Genomic DNA, 20,046 nt, shown 5'->3' on the forward strand with positions numbered 1-20,046 from the left:
CTCCGCGGACCGCACAGAATGGTCTGCGGCCACGGAGGCAACTAGTGTGGTCCGCACAAACATGACCTCGGACCGCACAGGCTTGATCTTCAGAACTTGGCATCTCTCTAACTATGGTTTTGCGGACCGCACAGAATGGTAGTGCGGCCGTGGTGCCTTTGGTGCTGGCCGCACACTATCTACTGCGGCCACATTGCTTTAATTCTTGAAAATCCAACTTTCTAAATCTCCCTAGTGCGGACCACACAAAGTGTAGTGCGGCCGCACTAGGCCTGTTTCTCCTGAGTTTTGTCTTGTCTTTGGTACTTGTGCTGGTTTCACTCCTTCTGAGCCGATCATTGACATCTTGTAACTTTGTTGATAAAACCTGCAATCAAGCACAACTTATGAGCCTTTTGGGACTATTTTGTATGAATTTATAATCAAAGCGTGAGCAAGAAGAAGCATGAAATGCGTCAAAATCCCTAGTTATCAACTCCCCCAAACTTAAGCCTTTACTTGTCCTCAAGCAAACAAAATAAGACTCACTCCTTAAGGGAAAATCCAAGAATTTTCATCTATCCTAAAGTGACCTCAACTAGCATCAATTGGGACTAACAATTGCCCTCAATACAAATGAATCATTAACAACTTTTAACTTTTGAAAAACCATGGATCAAGTGTGACACAAGAGCATCAAGAGTTGACTCAACACATCAAAGAACTCTCTCAATTTCTTTGGTCATTGTGGAACCCAAACTCACACATCCTCAACTTTCCCTAAGCAAACCTCACCTTTTTTAATATTGGCACAAAAACCGAGGTTAATAGAAATTCACTCATCTCTCTCAAGAAAAAGTCGCAAGTCCGGCTCTAAGTACCATATGCTTGCCCCTTATGTAAGTATCTACTAATGTAAGCTTCATTCAACTCAAGATCCTATAGGGCTTTTGTGGAATCATTGTGAAGGATTTTGGTTCAGGGTAGGAAATGTTTTTATCTAAGTGGGTTCCATCTTCCTTTAAGCACTTCTTTCGATTCATTTGGCATACATTTTGTTGACTCTTTGATTCATCTCACTTCTTTCTAAGGGGTTAGAGAGAGACGTTGTCACTCTTTCTTATGCAATTCAAACTGTTTCTCCTTTTTTACCTTCCACACCTTTCATTCTTTTGATTTTCTTGAATCCCTTTTTATTCTTTTTCACATTGAGCATTCTTTTTGTCTTTTGCTTTTCTTTCTTTTTCATTGCCTTTCTTTTTCTTCATTTTTGTGCCTTTTAGCACTTTGTTGCCATCCTCGTCTTTCCCCCCAAACTTATACTTTTGCCATGTGCTCAAGGAAAGATCGGGTGCCAAGAGAGGCTATCTTTTAGAATAGGTATAGGCTTGTATCATGGTTCTTGAAAGAAAAAGGTCTAAGGCTCAAAAGGGTCAACTAGGGATTATATCATTGGTAGGCTATGGAATTTGTTCAAACTATCATTTGGATCAAGGAGAGCCTATAACGATGTCTCGAGTCAAAATTCACTTAGGATTTCACCTCAACAAACATTCGGGGCAAGTTCTAGACCAATGGCTCGGGACTTGGATTTGCAATTCAATTTCTCACCACACAAGCGAAAGGATCGCTAAAGACATAGAGTCGGGGGCCCACAACAACCTTAGATACGATTTGAGCACACAATGGTCCCGAAAAACCACTTGATGATTATCGGTCAACACAAGATTCTCAAGGTCACAACTTTTACCATCCTAAACACAACATTTTGTCTTTGACCATGGGATCAAAGGCAAATGTGCTAGGCCTAAGTGAAGCTTTGCTTGAGGTACCCTTAGCTACAAACTACTAAAAACAAAAACAAAAACGGACTCAAACCCTTAAGAAGGTTGTCATGCCATCCATCATTGGGAAGAGCCACCCAGTTCACACAACACTCCACCTTTGGAAAGAACCGTGGCATTAAGAAAACCAAAGACTTATTAAAAACGTCCAAAACAAAACAAAAAGCTACGAACATAAATAAGAAGCTAAAAATGAAAAAAAAAAGCGGAAAATAGAATGAATATATATAATAGGGTGTTTGAATATACAACGGGGGATGAATATATACAATATGATGTAACTTTATATACAGACCCAAGGAAAGATAAAAAATGCGATAAAAGTAACTAAATATAAAATTATATACAGACCAAATGAAAAATCAAGAAAGCATAAAGATATCAATATATACAGTCATCCATAAATGTGTAGGGCTCACCCCCTCAAATAAAAGTCGGCATTGTCCCCAATGCCAACTAGTTTAAATAAGCAGCAAAAACAATAGAAAAGGGATATAGTAGACTCCCTAAGTCGTGTCTGTCTGCATAGGATCATGGGTGGTCCCTGGGTCCTCTATGTGCTCAGGAACCTCAAACTAGTTCCCGATGGTCTGCTCTGCTACTACTAGGACCTGGGCCTAGACCTCGACATGCTGTGGAACTGGTACATCTTGTGGCTGACTGGAGGAAGCCTCCGGTAGGTCCGCCAACTGGATGATGGCATCATCTGCTCTTGGGATCTTCCTCCTCTTCGGAGGCCTCTAGGTCTGCTCCGATTGTGGATGAGCTGCTAGGACTAGATCATCAAGTAATAGGTCCAAAGGCAGTTGGTCTGCCTTCAGTCTATCTGCATCTGCTCGCAGCTCCTTCACAGACTCCTTAGAGGCCCGTGTCTTTCTAAGCTTCTTGTGCTCCCGAGCAAGCTCCTTGAGAGCTCTACTGTGTGAATAAACTACCTTGGTCAGTGTCGCCTGAGTAGTGAGGATTTTCTTCTGGTTCTCAAGTATCTTTTTCAAAGCATCCTTTATCGACTGGGGCACCTGAGGGGATGGAGGAGCCAACTGAGCCTCTACCGTGGTAGTCAATGTGTATAACTTGGATGAGGCAGTCTGCATCCAGTTGTTTATACTCAGCAGGGCCTAGCTCAGCCGGTAGGCAGTGATGGGATGGTCCCGAGTAGATAGGATCTCCGGGCATGCTGATCTGGAAGGGCCAAGAGGAATGGATGAAGATGTGGAGGGTCCGGGAGGCATGTCAGCAGAAATAGAGGTAGGCTCAGCAAGGACCTCTACCACAACTGGCTCTTCAGACTGGCCAGTTGGGGTAGAAGCAGGGGCTTTGTAGTTCTTATCCTTGGGGTTGTCATTCCCCTTCAAGCTATACCAAGAGAACGGGGTTGTCGCCTTGACCTTGATATCGTATGGCCTCTTGTCCACCTTCAAGTCCCGGAAGTACATAGTGAGGGTGTTGGGGAAAGGATAGTTTCGGTCAGACTCCGCACCCACTATAGAAATGATTCGGGACATCACATTCCCCATGTTGATGGGGTACCCCGCCATAATGGAAGCAACCAAAAAAGCCCGGTGGAGAGGAAGGGTCTGGTCATGACTAGTAGGATCTAACCGGCTGCACACAAATGTCTCCCAAACCCTCGCCTCAAAGTTTAAGGTCCTCCGCAATATTTTTACCCCCACAGTCAACCAATCAGGAACGGTACCCGGGATTGCCAGTTACTGAGCTAACCATGGACGGACCTCCTCGCCCATCTCCATCTTTCCCATATATAGAGTCTCATCCTCCTCGTTGAAGCCCAAATATTCGTTTATTGACTTCCCACGAACAAAACTTTCAAATTACGAACTTTGGTCACTTTGGAACCCTTTTTTATGTGGGCTACATTGCAATAAAACTCTTTGACCAAATGCTCATTGACATCCACACAGTCATCTAAGAAGTGCTCCCAACCCACTCTAGTCCTGAACTGTCTTTGCACGTTGGGGTTGTGGGGTAGAAGGTCTCTGTCAATGAAACTACGTTTCGGTATCAATTTTCTCACTGGCCACCACTCCCTAAACTTGTGGTATGCCACCTGACTCACAAACCTATCCTCCCAAACATCGGGCTTTCTAGTTCGGGCAATGACTCCAACCTGAGGCTCACCACCCTCAGCTACCTCCCCATCTCCCTGTACCTCCTCCTCACCTCCGCCTGCACCCTCCCCGAATAATGAAGCTATGGGGGAGGTGTAGTATTCACCACTGCCGGCGGCTGAGCCCTCAGATGACTCAGTAGAAACATGCCCTGGTGCTTGGGCAGTAGGTGATGAGGGAGGGGTGTCTCTATGTCTGGCCCTCTCCGAATACGGGATGTATTCTGGGACTAAGTCGGAAGAGATTTCCCGAGAGGGCTCGTACTCACTCCCCGACATGTCAATGGCTCTATCAGCCGCTTTTATGGCCTTCCTCATGTTCTTGATGTTTTGCCTAGCTTGGGGAGTGAGTTTGACCATTTTCTGTTTTCCACCCCGGGAAGATTCACCTCTGCCGGGTTGTTTTAATCCCTTGCCTCTATGTTTAACCATGGTCTGCACACACAATCATATAACATTGTTAGTATCAATAGAAGCAGTGAGAAACTTGGTGCAGAAAGAATTTTAGAATAGACTTCCAGTGTTACAGACAGGTTGCAGAAGTTGCTCAGTGCGGACCGCACAAAATGGAGTGCGGCCGCATAGGGGCCAGTGCGGTCCGCAATGGGATGGGGTTCAAACTACTCATCCTCTGAATCTGACCAGTGTGGCCCGCACAAAATGGTACCGCGGCCGCACTGGGCCAGTACGGACCGCATAAAATATAATGCGGATGCACTGCCCAAGGGTTATCTTTTAGATGTTCAATAGTGCAGTCCACACAAAGTGGTACTACGGACCGCACTAGGGCACCGCGGACTGCACAGAAGTGACCGCGGTCCGCACTACATGCCCAAACTTGGCACTGAGTTAGGGTTCAACAGATTTTGCTATTAAGGTCAATTTGGTCTCTAATTTATATCCCTAAATGTTTACCCAGTCTACTAAACTAACAAGGTATATAAGGATAAAAAAGCTAACTAACCTAACCTAACAATTTAAGAAAGTACAGGAGGAAGAAGAGCTAAAAGCTAAGAAGAATGAAAATCAAAGGAAATTACCAAAATTAAATAAGTAAAAGAAGGAATAATGTACCAGATTATGAGATGTATTGAAGTAACTAAGTTCCAGCAGTTAATTTACGAGCAAATGAGGGAAGTGAACAGTGATTATAACTCTGAGATTCAAATTCGTGAAAAGGGTAAAAGGGGACCCTCAGGGTCTATTTATAGAAAAACCCCTAGGGCCCAGCCTCACCTACCAGTGCGGACTGCACAAAATGAACCGCGGTCCGCATAGCCTTGTTTAGTACAAGTTTGAGAAGGAAACCTTCTGCGGTCCGCACAAAACGGATTGCGACCGTAGAGGTCCAACGCAGACCGCACAAAATGTAGTGCGGCCGCGGTGGCAAACTTCAGAGAAGCTTCTTCTTACCCACACCAATGCGGTCCGCACAGAATGTACTGCGGCCGCACTGGACACTTCAGATACCTATGCATTTTTTTTTCTCATTATGCCTTACACTGCATCAACACAATCTTGCAACAGCTCACAATCAATTAGCCCAAAAATCAATCCTATACTACAAAGAAAATCAAAGAAAATGACAAGAAGAGAAAGACATGGGTTGCCTCCCAATAAGCGCCTAATTTAACGTCGTGGCACGACGCATGTTACCACCACATCACTTGAGATGAAGGAGCACCACCACGTGGCTGTCATCAAACTTTTTAAGATAATGCTTGACCTGGTGCCCATTAACTCTAAAGACTTCACCATTTTTGTTTTTCAAATCAAGATCACCAAAAGGGGTCACAAACACAACTTCAAATGGTCCACTCTATTTTGATTTAAGCTTTCCCGGAAACAGACGTAACCGGGAGTTGAACAAGAGAACCAAATCACCAATTTTGAACTCCTTTCCACAAGCATATTTGTCATGAAGGTACTTCATCTTGTCCTTAAACAAGGACGAACTAGAGTAGGTGTCGCACCTCCTTTTTCCCGCGCCCGCGGGGCGCGTGGGGAGTTTTCTCCAATTAAAGGACAGTCGAAATGGGATTTGTTTATTTGTTTCAGAGTCGCCACCTGGGAATTTTGAGGCGTCCCAAGTCACCAATTATAATCCCTGAATCGAGGAGAATATGACTCTGTTTATTTTTCTGCAAACCAGAAATCCTGAGTAAGGAATTCTGTTAATTCGGAAGAAGGTGTTAGGCATTTCCGAATTCCGTGGTTCTAGCACGGTCGCTTAACTGTTTTTATTATTGGCTTAATCATCTTGATTTTATTAAATACTGATGTTATCTGATTTTACTACCGCTTATACTTATTGTGATTGAGAAACCTTCTTTGAATCGAATTACGCGTACGTATATTCGTGTTATAAATTAAAAAGATGCGGAATTGTGTCACGCGCACGTGTACACAATTACTTTTGACAATATATTTATTAAGCACATTTTTTCGAGATTGCGTTGAATCAAGAATAATTATTTTTCTTGAATAATGAACCGTACATATCGGATTTTTATGAAATTGATTTAACGCCTTTAGAAAAATCCTTTTATTAAATATTCGCTCGAAATTGCGCGTACGCATAATCCGAAATTTTGCTTTTAAAAGTATAATCAGGGTACGCGAACGTATCCCTAATTGCGCAACATATTTGTAATGATATTATGGAATTTCCAAAAAAAAATGTTTGTTATATCACGAGAAATCTCGTTTTAAGATATTCTTTAATTTTTGGAAAATAAACCACAATTTATTAAATATTGACCATTGATTATAATTTCCGAATATAAATCATATTCATTCCAATTATTCAAAGTCAAAGGACAGAATAAAAATATGATTAATACTAACTTTAAAACAAATGTGACATATATATACATATATATATATGCCAAAGAATAAATTGCATATGAAACCGAAAATAAATGATTCATAAAGGAAGGAAATATTTTCCGGGAATTTTCATGATTACTTAATGCAAATTCTATTTTTAATTACCATTGATTTAAAATGTTGCCATTTGTGTATATACAACTCAACTTATTCTCACATACTCGTTTTAATCTTAATAGATGAAATTAACTTACTTAGTTATGCCTATGATTGAGTTAGGATAGATATAGATATAATCAAACCAATTTGATTCTCAATCTATGTGAATTATTACTAACTATTAATTTTCGCATTGTATAAGTTCCTAAGCCTTTTATTACTAAGAAAGAGAATAAGTCTTGTTGACTTAATAAAATGATATTGCATACAATATTATTTACTATATTTGACACTTTTGAACATACGGATTATACTAATACATCTTTCAACTATAAATTATGAACACCACCAATATTATGCCAAAAGATGGCAAATTGCAGCTAATCATCATATAGCTTTAAACAACAACTAATTAACTAACAAGATAAACTTATAGCATATTTTCTTTGATAATGCTATATTATGTTATACCTATCTAACAACACCATGAAGTGTAAATAAAACCAACTTTCTACCATGCTTCTTATTTACATAACTCATAGATAACTTAAACTAATGAAGTTTGACATGGATAACATTATTACAAAGTTTTATATGAATTTCAAAATAAGACAATTTAACTCATGGTTATCAAATTGAGTTCACTACTAATTAATCAACATAAAAAATGAAAATAATGAACTTGGACAATTGGAAATAGCATTTCAATTCAAACTTCATTGATGGGTCATGCTGAAATCTCTTTCCAACTTAAAATTTAAAAGACATATACCTGAAAATGGAGGTAGAAGAAGTAAGTTTTAGCAGTTACAGCAGTAACAAATTCAGTAGAATATACTGATAACATAGTAAATCTGAACAGGAATAGGATTCGAAGAGCCCAGATGCACAGTAAAGTACTTTTAAGAAGCACTTCGGATTTTAACTGAACAGTGGAATCACATAAAGTTGAACAGATTCAACAAAAGAACAACATTTCAGATTTCAGTTTTTTCTTCAGTTTCAAATTCAATTTGTTTCTGATTTTCTGTTTCTACTGCTGTATCTGTATGTGAGTGTGTATGTGAGTGTCCTATTTTCTATTTCCTTCCTTTAAAATCTCAGCCCTCAAAATCTCTTAAAAATTCTCTCTCTGTTAAAAAGTTCTCTGAAAATTCTGTTTTTTTTTTCCTTTTCCTGAAATCTGCCCCTGTATTTATACAGGTATGCTTCCTTCCTTTTTGTGCTGCCTGGACCCCCTTTTATCTTTTAAAAACAGAAAATCATATCTAAAATCTGCTTTTAACTACTTTAAATCCCATTGAGTGAACTTTTTCCTGATTTCCAGCATTCCATTACCCTTTGTTTCCCATTATCTCCTAAATTATAGCCACTAACATTCCATTATAAGCACACTATTATTATTATATTACCCTACTGTTTCATTTCTCAAATACTCACTGAAAATCCCTCAATACTACTGTTATTACTGCCCCAGACAAAAATTGCTTAAACCTTAACCAAATTATCTGAATCAAACCTGTTTATCAGCTGATAACCAAATCCTAAATCAAACAAACATTCTGTCTATTCAATGATAACTAATTGATCCAACACCCAATGTTTAATAGCTAATGGACAAAACTAAATTCAGATTTGAACACTGAACTTGTACACAAACATTTTAACAATACGCAGAACTTAACAGAACAAAATCTGAATTGAAATTGAATTTAGCATAAGTGCAGGGGTGTTAACAGTATATGCATTACCTGAAACTAACTGCCCAGAAATCAATACATACACAACATCCATTTGACGGACTCACTGATTTATAAACAAACATGACTTAAAAGACTAATTAACTAACTATCTATAACAATTGTCAATAAATAATAGGTAGACAAATTGTTTCAATCAGTATTTATCATAAACGAGAATTCATAACTAATCGACGAACTTAATCGAGTCGATTACATACATTGTAAATAATCATAACAAATAGAAACAATTCACATTCGGATCAAGTAAATAGGTAGGAGACAGAAATGACAGAATTGATCAAAACAAAATATGAAAAATCAAAAAGCTATTGACACAGACAACAATACACTTAGAATACACAAAATAATAGAAAAATACCTCTGAATTTTAATCAGACTCGATCTCAACTCAGCTTCGGATTTTTGTTTGAAATCAAACAGACCTTAGTCGAAGTATTTTCCACTGAAAATACTTTGAATAAGGTCGATTGAACCTCAATCTTTTACTTGAAATCGGAAAAATTCTAAGATTGGAAATTTTTAGGGTTTCAGGTTCTTGGATCTTAAATCCGAACATTTCTGGGCAGATTTGAAGGGAACCAAACATGATACAAGTGTGAGGGTAGCCTATGGGTTATTTCGTGTTAGTTTGGAATGGATTTGAGTTTGTTCTTGTTTGGTCCGAATCTTCAAAAGAAGATTCGAGCAGTTCCGAACTGATTCGAACCAAACAACCAACAGATCCATACTCAGGATGACTAGGGGAAGCTATGGTGTTAACTAGGTGTTGTTTGGTTTAGATCTGAACTTGGCTCGAATCTTCAAATGAAGATTCGAGAACCTTCAGGGAGATTCGAACCAAGCAGATAACATATTTGGATAGAGGAGACTCAGGGGGTTCTGGGGTGTTACTTTGGTGACCAGCGGCGTTGATGCCGCCGGGTTTCAGGCGGTTTAATCCTAGGGCGGCTAGGGTTAGGAGTGGGGGTTTGGGACGATGATGAACAGTGTAGGAAGGGGGGGTTGTTTGGTTAGGGGCCGGGGTAAGGTTTGGGATTTATATAGGGGTGGGGTGGACTGGTATCATCCGTTGGATCAGGTAGAATGGATGGCTGAGATCTACTCACTTAACCAAACGGTGTCGTTTGGTTTAGGTTAGGGGGACGGGTTGAACCGGGTATCGGATCGGGTAAGGGTCTTGGGTTAGGGTGATGAGATCTTGGCCGTTGGTTGGATTTAATCCAACGGCCCTTGATAAGGGGTAACCAAACGACGTCGTTTGATTCTGTTTTGAATTGGACCGGACATGGTCATTTGGATTGGGCCTGATTTTGTTTAGAAAAATTTGGCCCAGATCCGTTTTTGCCCATTTAATACCATTCTTTTTAATTTCTAATTTAATTCTTCAATTATTAAAAATCCTAATTAAAATTATAAAAACAAAAAATTACTCCTTCAAAATATTAATCAACCTTTAACAATTTAACACATAGACAAAAAATATTAATCACATAGTGAAACATTAAAATTAGAACAAACGCATATTTTTTGTAATTTTATTTAAATTAACTCTTAAATGCATAATTAAATCCTATATTCATGCAACATGTATTTTATTTTATTTTTTGATTTGTTTGACAAAATAAACATTTACGGACATAACACAAAATTTAACACCACGCAAATTCAAAAATTACACAGTAAAAGAAATTTATTTTTTTTTTTGATTTATTTTTTTGGAGTTGTTTAAAGCAAAAATCACGTGCTCACAGCTGCCCCTCTTTGTGCGGAAACTCGAAGAGTTTTCGTGCAAAGATAAAGTGAGCGGATACGAGCGATTTTTGCCCGTTCGAATACTCCGTGGGAAGCATTTTTTGAAAGATTTGACCGAACCTCTGCTTCAAAGGTTTCCTACATATCCTTGGCTATAAAGGAATCAGGTCAATGTAGTTCGGGAAGTTTTGGTAGCTGGGACTACCATGGGACTGTGATGTTACTGCTGCTTCTTGCTGTTTTTACTGCTTTCTGACCTCCTTATTACACCTTACTTCAAAGGAAATACAAAATTAAGCTAGATTATGGTACAGGAATTATAAAAATCTTATCTAGATCATGCCCTTGCGTTTCTTGTTGTCTTGATATCTTGGTGAATCTTGGGCATTTGGCTTATTCCGTATTCCTCTTGGAACTCTTGTTGTTTCTTGCTGGGGATTCTGTTGGACTCCTCTGCTTTATTGATTCTAAGTGTGCTCCTTTCTCACATGAGTGGGCTTTTGGTTTCAACACTTCAATTGCATTCCCTCGTTCTTCAGGTGGGTGCCTTGACTGCTTCTTTTCTTTCTTCATCCTCATTTTCTAGGTGGACACCTGACTTCTTTAATTCTTTATCCTCATTCTCCAGGTGGACTCCTGTTTTCTTCAATTCTTTATCCTCATTCTCCAGGTGGACGCCTGATTTTTTCAATCTCTTTATCCTCATTCTCCAGGTGGACGCCTGACTCGTTCAATTTTCATCCTCATTCTCCAGGTGGACTCCTGTTTTCTTCAATTCTTTGTCCTCATTCTCCAGGTGGACGCCTGACTTCTTCTTTCACTTTATCCTCATTCTCCAGGTGGACGCCTGATTTCTTCAATTATTTGTCCTCATTCTCTAGGTGGACGCCTGACTTCTTCTTTTCTCATCCTCATTCTCCAGGTGGACGCCTGACTTCTTCAATTCTTTGTCCTCATTCTCCAGGAGGACGCCTGACTTCTTCTTTTTCTTTATCCTCATTCTCCAGGTGGACGCCTGATTTCTTCAATTCTTTGTCCTCATTCTCCAGGTGGACGCCTGACTTCTTCTTTTCTCATCCTCATTCTCCAGGTGGACGCCTGACTTCTTCAATTCTTTGTCCTCATTCTCCAGGTGGACGCCTGACTTCTTCTTTTTCTTTATCCTCATTCTCCAGGTGGACGCCTGATTTCTTCAATTCTTTGTCCTCATTCTCCAGGTGGACGCCTGACTTCTTCTTTTCTCATCCTCATTCTCCAGGTGGACGCCTGACTTCTTTAATTCTTTGTCCTCATTCTCCATTTGGACGCCTGACTTCTTCTTTTCTTTATCCTCATTCTCCAGGTGGACGCCTGTTTTCTTCAATTCTTTGTCCTCATTCTCCAGGTGGACGCCTGACTTCTTCTTTCTCTTTATCCTCATTCTCCAGGTGGACGCCTGATTTCTTCAATTCTTTGTCCTCATTCTCCAGGTGGACGCCTGACTTCTTCTTTTCTCATCCTCATTCTCCAGGTGGACGCCTGACTTCTTCAATTCTTTGTCCTCATTCTCCAGGTGGACGCCTGACTTCTTCTTTTTCTTTATCCTCATTCTCCAGGTGGACGCCTGATTTCTTCAATTCTTTGTCCTTATTCTCCAGGTGGACGCCTGACTTCTTCTTTTCTTTACCAGGTATTTCCTGACACAAATATTGTATTTGCCCCTGTTTTAAATCAAAGAAAACTTCGTTAGTTTAAAGCAGGGTGGCTGGCTGTGGTATTCTTGCCGATGGTGATGTTTCTCTTCGTCTCTCTTTATTGCCTTGGAATGATTGAAAAGACTGTTTTGTCTTTGTAATTGATCCTTGACTATAGGATTCCCTTCTGTGTGTTTTCCTTCAAAATCTTTCAACTGTAATCATGTGCCTCTTTTGACTTTGCTGATCCTCTTTTGATTTCATCTTTCTTATGCCCGTACTTTATCTCCTACCTTTCGTGGCTGTATTTTGTAACCTTGAATCTTGGTAGTATACCTTGACATTCCTTCTTATTTGTTTGGAATAAAACTTATCTCAAAGCTTGGAAAAAGTAAGATTATTAGTAACGAAATACGCTGATTTCGACAATTATAAAATGAAAAGAAATATCCAATTTTTGGATGACTGTTGGAAAAAGAATAAAGGACTTATCTGATTGGAATTACTGGCACCAATGATCAGGGTATGCATTTCGGATTAATCAACCCAGTCTTTTAATCAATCTCCTTTCAATTGTCTCAAGGAGTTTTCATCGATAAATTTGTCTCGTTTTTCACTTCTTCACTTCCTTTTCGCCTTATGGTGCCTGCGAAGGTTTTCACCAATAAGACTCTCTCATTTTGTTTTTCTCTCTACTTCCGTCGCCTTATGGTGCCCTTGTGGGTTTTCACCTATAAGACTCTCTCATTTTTACTTTCTTTTCTTGTTTGTACCAGAGTGTTATGAACCATCTTCATTTGCTTGCCTCAGCATTTTTCTAAGATTGATCGAAAGGTCTTTTTGGTATGGGGTTAGAAATGAAAAAAGTATTAAAAGCTAAATAGCTTTGGTATGGGTTTAAAATTACAACTCTTGGAATCTTTTCTTATTTCCAATACAATTCCTGCCCCAGTTTCTTGATTGGAGTCTCTTAATGTTTCTTTTTGTGCACATTGTGTATGTTGTGCATCCTATGACCGAGCCGTGAGGCGCCTACGTATCCTTCTTTGAGGAATCAGGTCAAACGTAGTTCACTACATAATAGTGAAGATTTTGATCTTCTTCTTCTTTTTTTTTTTTTTTTTTTTTTGCTGATTCCAAGAGAGGGTATGAAAGAAACAAGTATGGCTCAAAGGGGAAGCAAATGGTATAGTGTTTGGATAGCAGAATAAATTGCCTTTGTCATTTCAATCTTCGAAATAGTGCTAAATACAAACATTCAAAAAGTTATGCATAATATCTCTTTACCGCGTCAGAATTGATCGCCATATCTATGCATTTGCCTTCAATATCTGTTAAACATAGTGCACCATTCGATAATACTCTGGTCACAATGAATGGTCCTTGCCAATTCGGAGCAAATTTGCCTTTTGCTTCAACCTGATGTGGAAGAATGCGTTTCAGCACATGCTGACCTACTTCAAACTTCCGGGGACGCACCTTTTTGTTGTATGCTCTTTCTATTCTTCTTTGATATAATTGACCATGACATACTGCGGTCAATCGTTTTTCGTCAATCAAGTTCAACTGTTCTAAACGGGTTTTGACCCATTCATCATCATCAATCTTTGCTTCGGCGATGATCCGAAGGGAAGGAATCTCAATTTCTGCAGGAATTACTGCTTCAGTGCCGTATACCAACAAATAAGGAGTTGCTCCTACTGAAGTGCGAACAGTAGTGCGGTATCCCAATAATGCAAATGGTAATTTTTCATGCCATTGTTTTGAACCTTCTACCATTTTCCGCAGTATCTTCTTTATGTTTTTGTTGGCTGCTTCTACTGCTCCATTCGCCTTGGGCCGATATGGGGTAGAGTTACGATGTGTAATCTTAAACTGTTGACATACTTCTTTCATTAAGTTGCTGTTAAGATTAGCACCGTTATCTGTGATGATCACCTTCGGGATTCCGAATCGACATATGATATTTGAGTGGACAAAATCGACCACAGCTTTCTTGGTCACTGATTTGAATGTCTTGGCCTCAACCCATTTGGTAAAATAATCAATAGCTACCAGAATGAATCTGTGTCCATTGGATGCTGCCGGTTCAATTGGCCCAATCACATCCATGCCCCAAGCAATGAAAGGCCATGGTGCCGACATTGTGTGCAACTCGGATGGTGGAGAATGAATCAAATCTCCGTGTATTTGGCATTGATGACACTTGCGCACAAAATTGATACAATCTCTCTCCATGGTAAGCCAATAGTAACCAGCTCGGAGGATTTTCTTTGCCAACACATATCCACTCATGTGGGGTCCGCAAACTCCTGAATGTACTTCAGACATGACAGTTGTAGCTTGTCTGGCATCTATGCATCTTAATAATCCAAGATCTGGTGTTCTTTTATACAAAACTCCTCCGCTTAAGAAGAATCCATTTGCCAATCGCCTAATGGTCCTCTTTTGATCTCCTGTGGCTTGTGCGGGATATATCCCCATCCTGATATATTCCTTGATGTCGTGGAACCATGGTTCTCCATCAAATTCTTCTTCCACCATATTGCAATAGGCGTGCTGATTGTGGACTTGAATATGTATTGGATCTACATAAGCTTTGTCTGGATGGTGTAACATTGATGCTAGGGTAGCCAATGCATCGGCAACCTCATTATGGATTCTTGGAATATGTTGGAATTCCACTGATTGAAACCGCTGACAAAGATCATGTAAACATTGTCGGTATGGTATGAGCTTCAAGTCTCGGGTTTCCCATTCTCCTTGAATTTGATGTACCAAAAGATCCGAATCTCCCATGACTAAGATTTCTCGGATACCCATATCGGCGGCTAGCCTTAACCCCAAAATGCAAGCTTCATATTCAGCCATATTATTGGTGCAATAAAATCGTAGTTGAGCCGTAACAGGATAGTGATGCCCTGTTTCAGAAATGATTACAGCTCCTATTCCGACTCCTTTTCATGTTGGCGGCTCCATCAAAGAAAAGTTTCCAGCCAGGTTTTTCAATTTGTTCCACCTCGTCGATATGCATTGTTTCTTCATCAGGAAAATAAGTCTTCAACGGCTCATATTCCTCATCGACCGGGTTTTCGGCTAAATGATCGGCCAGTGCTTGAGCCTTCATTGCAGTTCTAGTCACATAGATGATGTCGAATTCCGTGAGCAATATCTGCCACTTTGCAAGTCTTCCCGTTGGCATAGGCTTTTGAAAAATGTATTTCAATGGATCCAACCGAGAAATGAGGTAAGTAGTGTAGGATGACAAATAGTGTTTCAATTTTTGAGCTACCCATGTTAGGGCGCAACATGTCTTTTCCAGATGAGTATACTTAACCTCATAAGCCGTGAACTTCTTGCTAAGGTAGTAGATGGCCTGTTCTTTTCTGCCCGTGAGGTCATGTTGCCCCAATACACAACCAAATAAATTCTCCAAGACCGTTAAGTAAAGAATCAAAGGTCTTCCTGGCTCTGGCGGGACCAACACGGGTGGTTTCGATAAGTACCCTTTTATCTTATCGAACGCTTCTTGACATTCATCAGTCCATTTGACCGCGGCATCTTTTTTCAACAATTTGAAAATTGGCTCACAGGTTGTCGTGAGCTGAGCAATAAACCTGCTGATGTAATTTAACCTTCCCAACAAACTCATTACTTCAGTTTTGTTTCTTGGGGGTGGCAGTTCTTGGATGGCTTTGATCTTTGATGGGTCTAGCTCGATGCCTCGTCGACTGACTATGAATCCCAGCAACTTTCCGGATGGAACTCCAAATGCGCACTTGGCAGGGTTAAGCTTGAGGTTGTACCTGCGAAGTCTTAAGAAGAACTTCCTCAAATCCCCAACGTGGTTGGCCTGATGCTTTGATTTTATGATCACATCATCCACGTATACCTCAATTTCCTTGTGTATCATATCATGAAACACTGTGGTCATTGCTCTCATATAGGTTGCTCCGGCGTTCTTTAAACCGAATGGCATTACCCGGTAGCAATAAGTTCCCCATGGTGTGATGAATGCCGTCTTTTCTGCATCTTCTTCATCCATTAGAATTTGATGATATCCGGCATAACAATCCACGAAAGACCCTATATCATGCTTGGCACAATTGTCGATCAAAATATGGATATTGGGTAATGGGAAATTATCCTTTGGACTTGCTTTGTTGAGATTGCGATAGTCGACGCATACTCTAATTTTGCCGTCTTTCTTTGGCACAGGAACGACATTAGCCAACCAAACAGGATATCGAGTGACTCGAATGACCTTTGCTTCCAATTGTTTGGTGATTTCTTCCTTAATTCTCATACTCATATCAGGCTTGAATTTTCTCAGCCTCTGCTTGACAGGAGGCACCGTTGGATCGGTGGGCAATTTGTGGACCACTAAATCAGTGCTCAAGCCCGGCATGTCGTCATACGACCATGCAAAAACATCTTTGAATTCTATGAGTGCTTTAATTAACTCTTCTCGGATCTTTGGTTCGAGATGGACACTTATTTTAGTTTCTCGGATATTACTCGTGTCCCCTATATTGATGTCCTCGGTATCACTCAAGTTAGGTTTGATTTTTTCCTCAAAGTGAATTAACTCTTTACTAATCTCTTCAAAAACCTCATTCTTCATCATATTCTGATTCATAATCACAATATGTTTCTTGAATTAATATTTCGGAACCAGATTGATTTTTAAGACTGGGCTGAAGATTCCTCATGCATGCCATATCACTAGAGCCAGCGTAAAAAGAACTGTACAGAAAAGAAGAAAAAGAAAAGAAAGCTATTAGGAATGATAATAAAAAGGAAACTGCTTTTTATTGGATAATGAAAGATAACAAGGTTTTGCACGCTTCAAACCAACTGTAAGATAAATTTTGGGATTACAACCTTGAAATATCCCAAACAAACTGAAAGAAAATCAAAATAAACTACCAAGACTCCTTTCGAATTGGGAGAGGAGTGGCTTTCCAATTATTGAGCTTTGTTTTTGGTCCAACGAATTGAACTTCTGCGTTGCTACACCCTTCTCCGTCTTCCAGCATATTTACATCACTAAACAATTTCTCGAACCTTTCAATTAATTCCTCCTCAGGATTGACCTGGGATTTAGGAATTGTTGTTATCGGGCTGATTTTTAGCACCGGTCTTGACAAAAGACTTCGACAGCTGTGGTACTGGTTTTTGAAGAACCCACGCTTGGTGTTTCAATTTTCTGGCTCTTATCACGTCATTGGTGGTAGGTGTGAATCCTAAACCGAATGTTCCCCAGTTCTCGGGGAGAGATACTGGTTGTACAATTCCTTGCAAAGATAAGCCCAGACCTTTGCCGGGTATAAAGCCATTCTTCAGCATTTCATAAGCTACCATGACTGATGCAGAGGATACCTTTGGATTCACAAGGTATTTTCCTTCTGGAATTTTCTCTACCGTCACCGTGTCGGACACTTGGTATACCCATGGTCCTTGGTCAATTTCTGCTCCCTCGACTGGTACAATGGTGCTGTTGTGAGTATTTAAATTTTCTTCTCCATGCACGACTATTTCTTGATGGTCCCATTCAAACTTGACAGCCTGATGTAGTGTTGACGGGACTGCTTTAGCAGCATGGATCCATGGTCGACCCAACAACAAGTTGTAAGAAACAGTCATGTCCAACACTTGGAATTCCATTGTGAATTCAACTGGCCCTATAGTTAGTTCCAACACTATGTCGCCAAATGAATCTCTGCTTCCACCGTCAAATCCTCGTACGCAGATACTATTCTTTTGGATCCTCTCCTCTTTAATTTTTAATTTGTTTAAAGTGGAGAGAGGGCATATGTTTGCACTGGACCCATTGTCGACCAATACCCGGGTTACTACGGAGTTTTCACATTTCACGGTGAGGTAAAGAGCTCTGTTGTGCTCGGTACCTTCCACAGGTAATTCATCATCAGCAAATGTAATCCTGTTTGTCTCAAAGATTCTGTTGGCTATTTTGCCCAAATGATTTACAGAGATCTTTTCAGGAACATGAGCTTCATTCAGGATTTTCATCAACGCCAGACGGTGTTCCTCTGAATGGATTAGTAATGACAACAATGAAATCTGAGCGGGGGTCTTCTTTAATTGATCCACCACAGAATAATCATGGAGCTTCATTTTTCTTAAAAACTCCTCCGCCTCTTCATCCGTCACGGCTTTCTTTGTTGGCATTGGATTGTTTTTAGTTTTTCTCAGCTCTTCGGGAGTAAAACATCTTCCCGAACGGGTCAAGCCTTGCACCTCACACACTTCTTCCTTGATTTCTTTGCCCTTGTACATTACGGTCACCCGTTCATAGTTCCATGGGATGGTTTTGTTGTTGATGATTGGCAGCTGGATTACAGGTGCAATAATAACCCGATCTGTACGTGCTCCTTCCACGAATACAACGGGTTTGTTAGCAACCCCTGGTACTATCACCTTTGTCCTCTCTTGTTTTGCGGCAACTTTGTTCGATGATCCCTCATCGACTATCATAGACGGTTCACCACCATTCTTGTTATGCTTAGACACCGGCTTCTCCTCCATTAACTGCTTATCTGGCTTGGTTTCATGAGACTTGATCATCATGACAGTTTGTGACGGCTTCTTTGTCTCCCCATCAGCTTGTATGATTTCTATCATATTAGCCTCTTGATGGGCTGGCATTGGATTTCTATTGATATTTGGAGCTTCGGGGGTTTGAACCTCGATTTTATTAGTATCAATCAGCTCTTGTATTGCATTTTTCAAATGCCAACATTTCTCCGTATCATGGCCTGGTGTACCGGAGCAATATTCACAGCTAATGGTGTAATCCAGATTCTTTGGTGGAGGATTGGGTAGTTTGGATTGTATTGGTCTCAGCATGTCTAGCTGTCTCAACCTGTGGAACAGACTAGTGTAAGACTCTCCCAATGGAGTGTAAGTTTTCTTTTTCTGTTCCCTTTCTCCCCTGAATGCTGGCCTAGGCCTGAAACCTGGTCCGGGATAGGCTCGTGGGTAAGTATTTGGTGTGACAGGAGCACGCCAATTGGTGTGAACAGGTGGCTGATTGTATGCTTGAGCATGGTTAATGGCGAAATGAGGCTCTGAAGGGTGATAGTAATGTTGGGATGAATCATGGTGGTAAGCTGATTGGCGAGGTCGTTGCTGATTATAGTAAAGCGGTGAACCCCTGGGTCCCGGCCAAATTCCTGAATCAACTACGGTTGCTTCCTCCCTCTTCTTTCTTCCGATTCCTCCTACCCCGCCTTGAATAGCTTGAGTAGTTGCCTTAATTGCTGAATAGCTCATGATTTTGTTTGTCTTGAGGCCTTCTTCCACCATACCTCCCATCTTCACTACCTCGTTGAATGATTTTCCAACCGCTGAAACCAAGTGGGCGTAGTAAGTTGGTTCCAAGGCTTGGAGGAAGTAGTCTACCATTTCGCTCTCCTTCATAGGAGGATCCACTCTTGCTGCCTGTTCTCTCCACCGAAAACCATACTCTCTGAAACTTTCATTGTGTTTCTTCTCAAATTTGGTCAAAGATAATCGATCTGGGATGATTTCCAGATTGTATTGGAAATGGTATGCGAATGCCTGTGCCAGGTCATCCCAGGTGTACCATCTTCCATGGTCTTGGCGTGTATACCACTCCAAAGCTGATCCGCTTAGACTTTGACTGAAGTAAGCCATCAATAATTCATCCTTTCCCCCAGCTCCTCGCATCTTGCTACAGAAACCCCTTAAGTGGGCTACTGGGTCGCCGTGCCCGCTGTATAGGTCAAATTTGGGCATCTTGAAGCCAAATGGCAATTGTACATTAGGGAATAAGCATAAATCTTTGTATGCTACACTGACTTGCCCACCTAATCCTCGCATGTCTCGGAACAACTGTTCTAGACTTTTGACCTTCCTGAACATCTCTTCTTGTT

The 20,046-nt window shown here is 40.5% G+C and overlaps 1 pseudogene; it reads right to left on the bottom strand.

Moving 5' to 3' along the window:
• Window positions 1-2,563: 2,563 nt before the first annotated feature.
• LOC138889596 (uncharacterized) overlaps window positions 2,564-20,046 on the bottom strand; it is a 61,848-nt pseudogene continuing 44,365 nt past the window's right edge.

The sequence above is a fragment of the Nicotiana sylvestris genome, chromosome 4 (assembly GCF_000393655.2).
Source record: "Nicotiana sylvestris chromosome 4, ASM39365v2, whole genome shotgun sequence".
Lineage (NCBI taxonomy): Eukaryota > Viridiplantae > Streptophyta > Magnoliopsida > Solanales > Solanaceae > Nicotiana > Nicotiana sylvestris.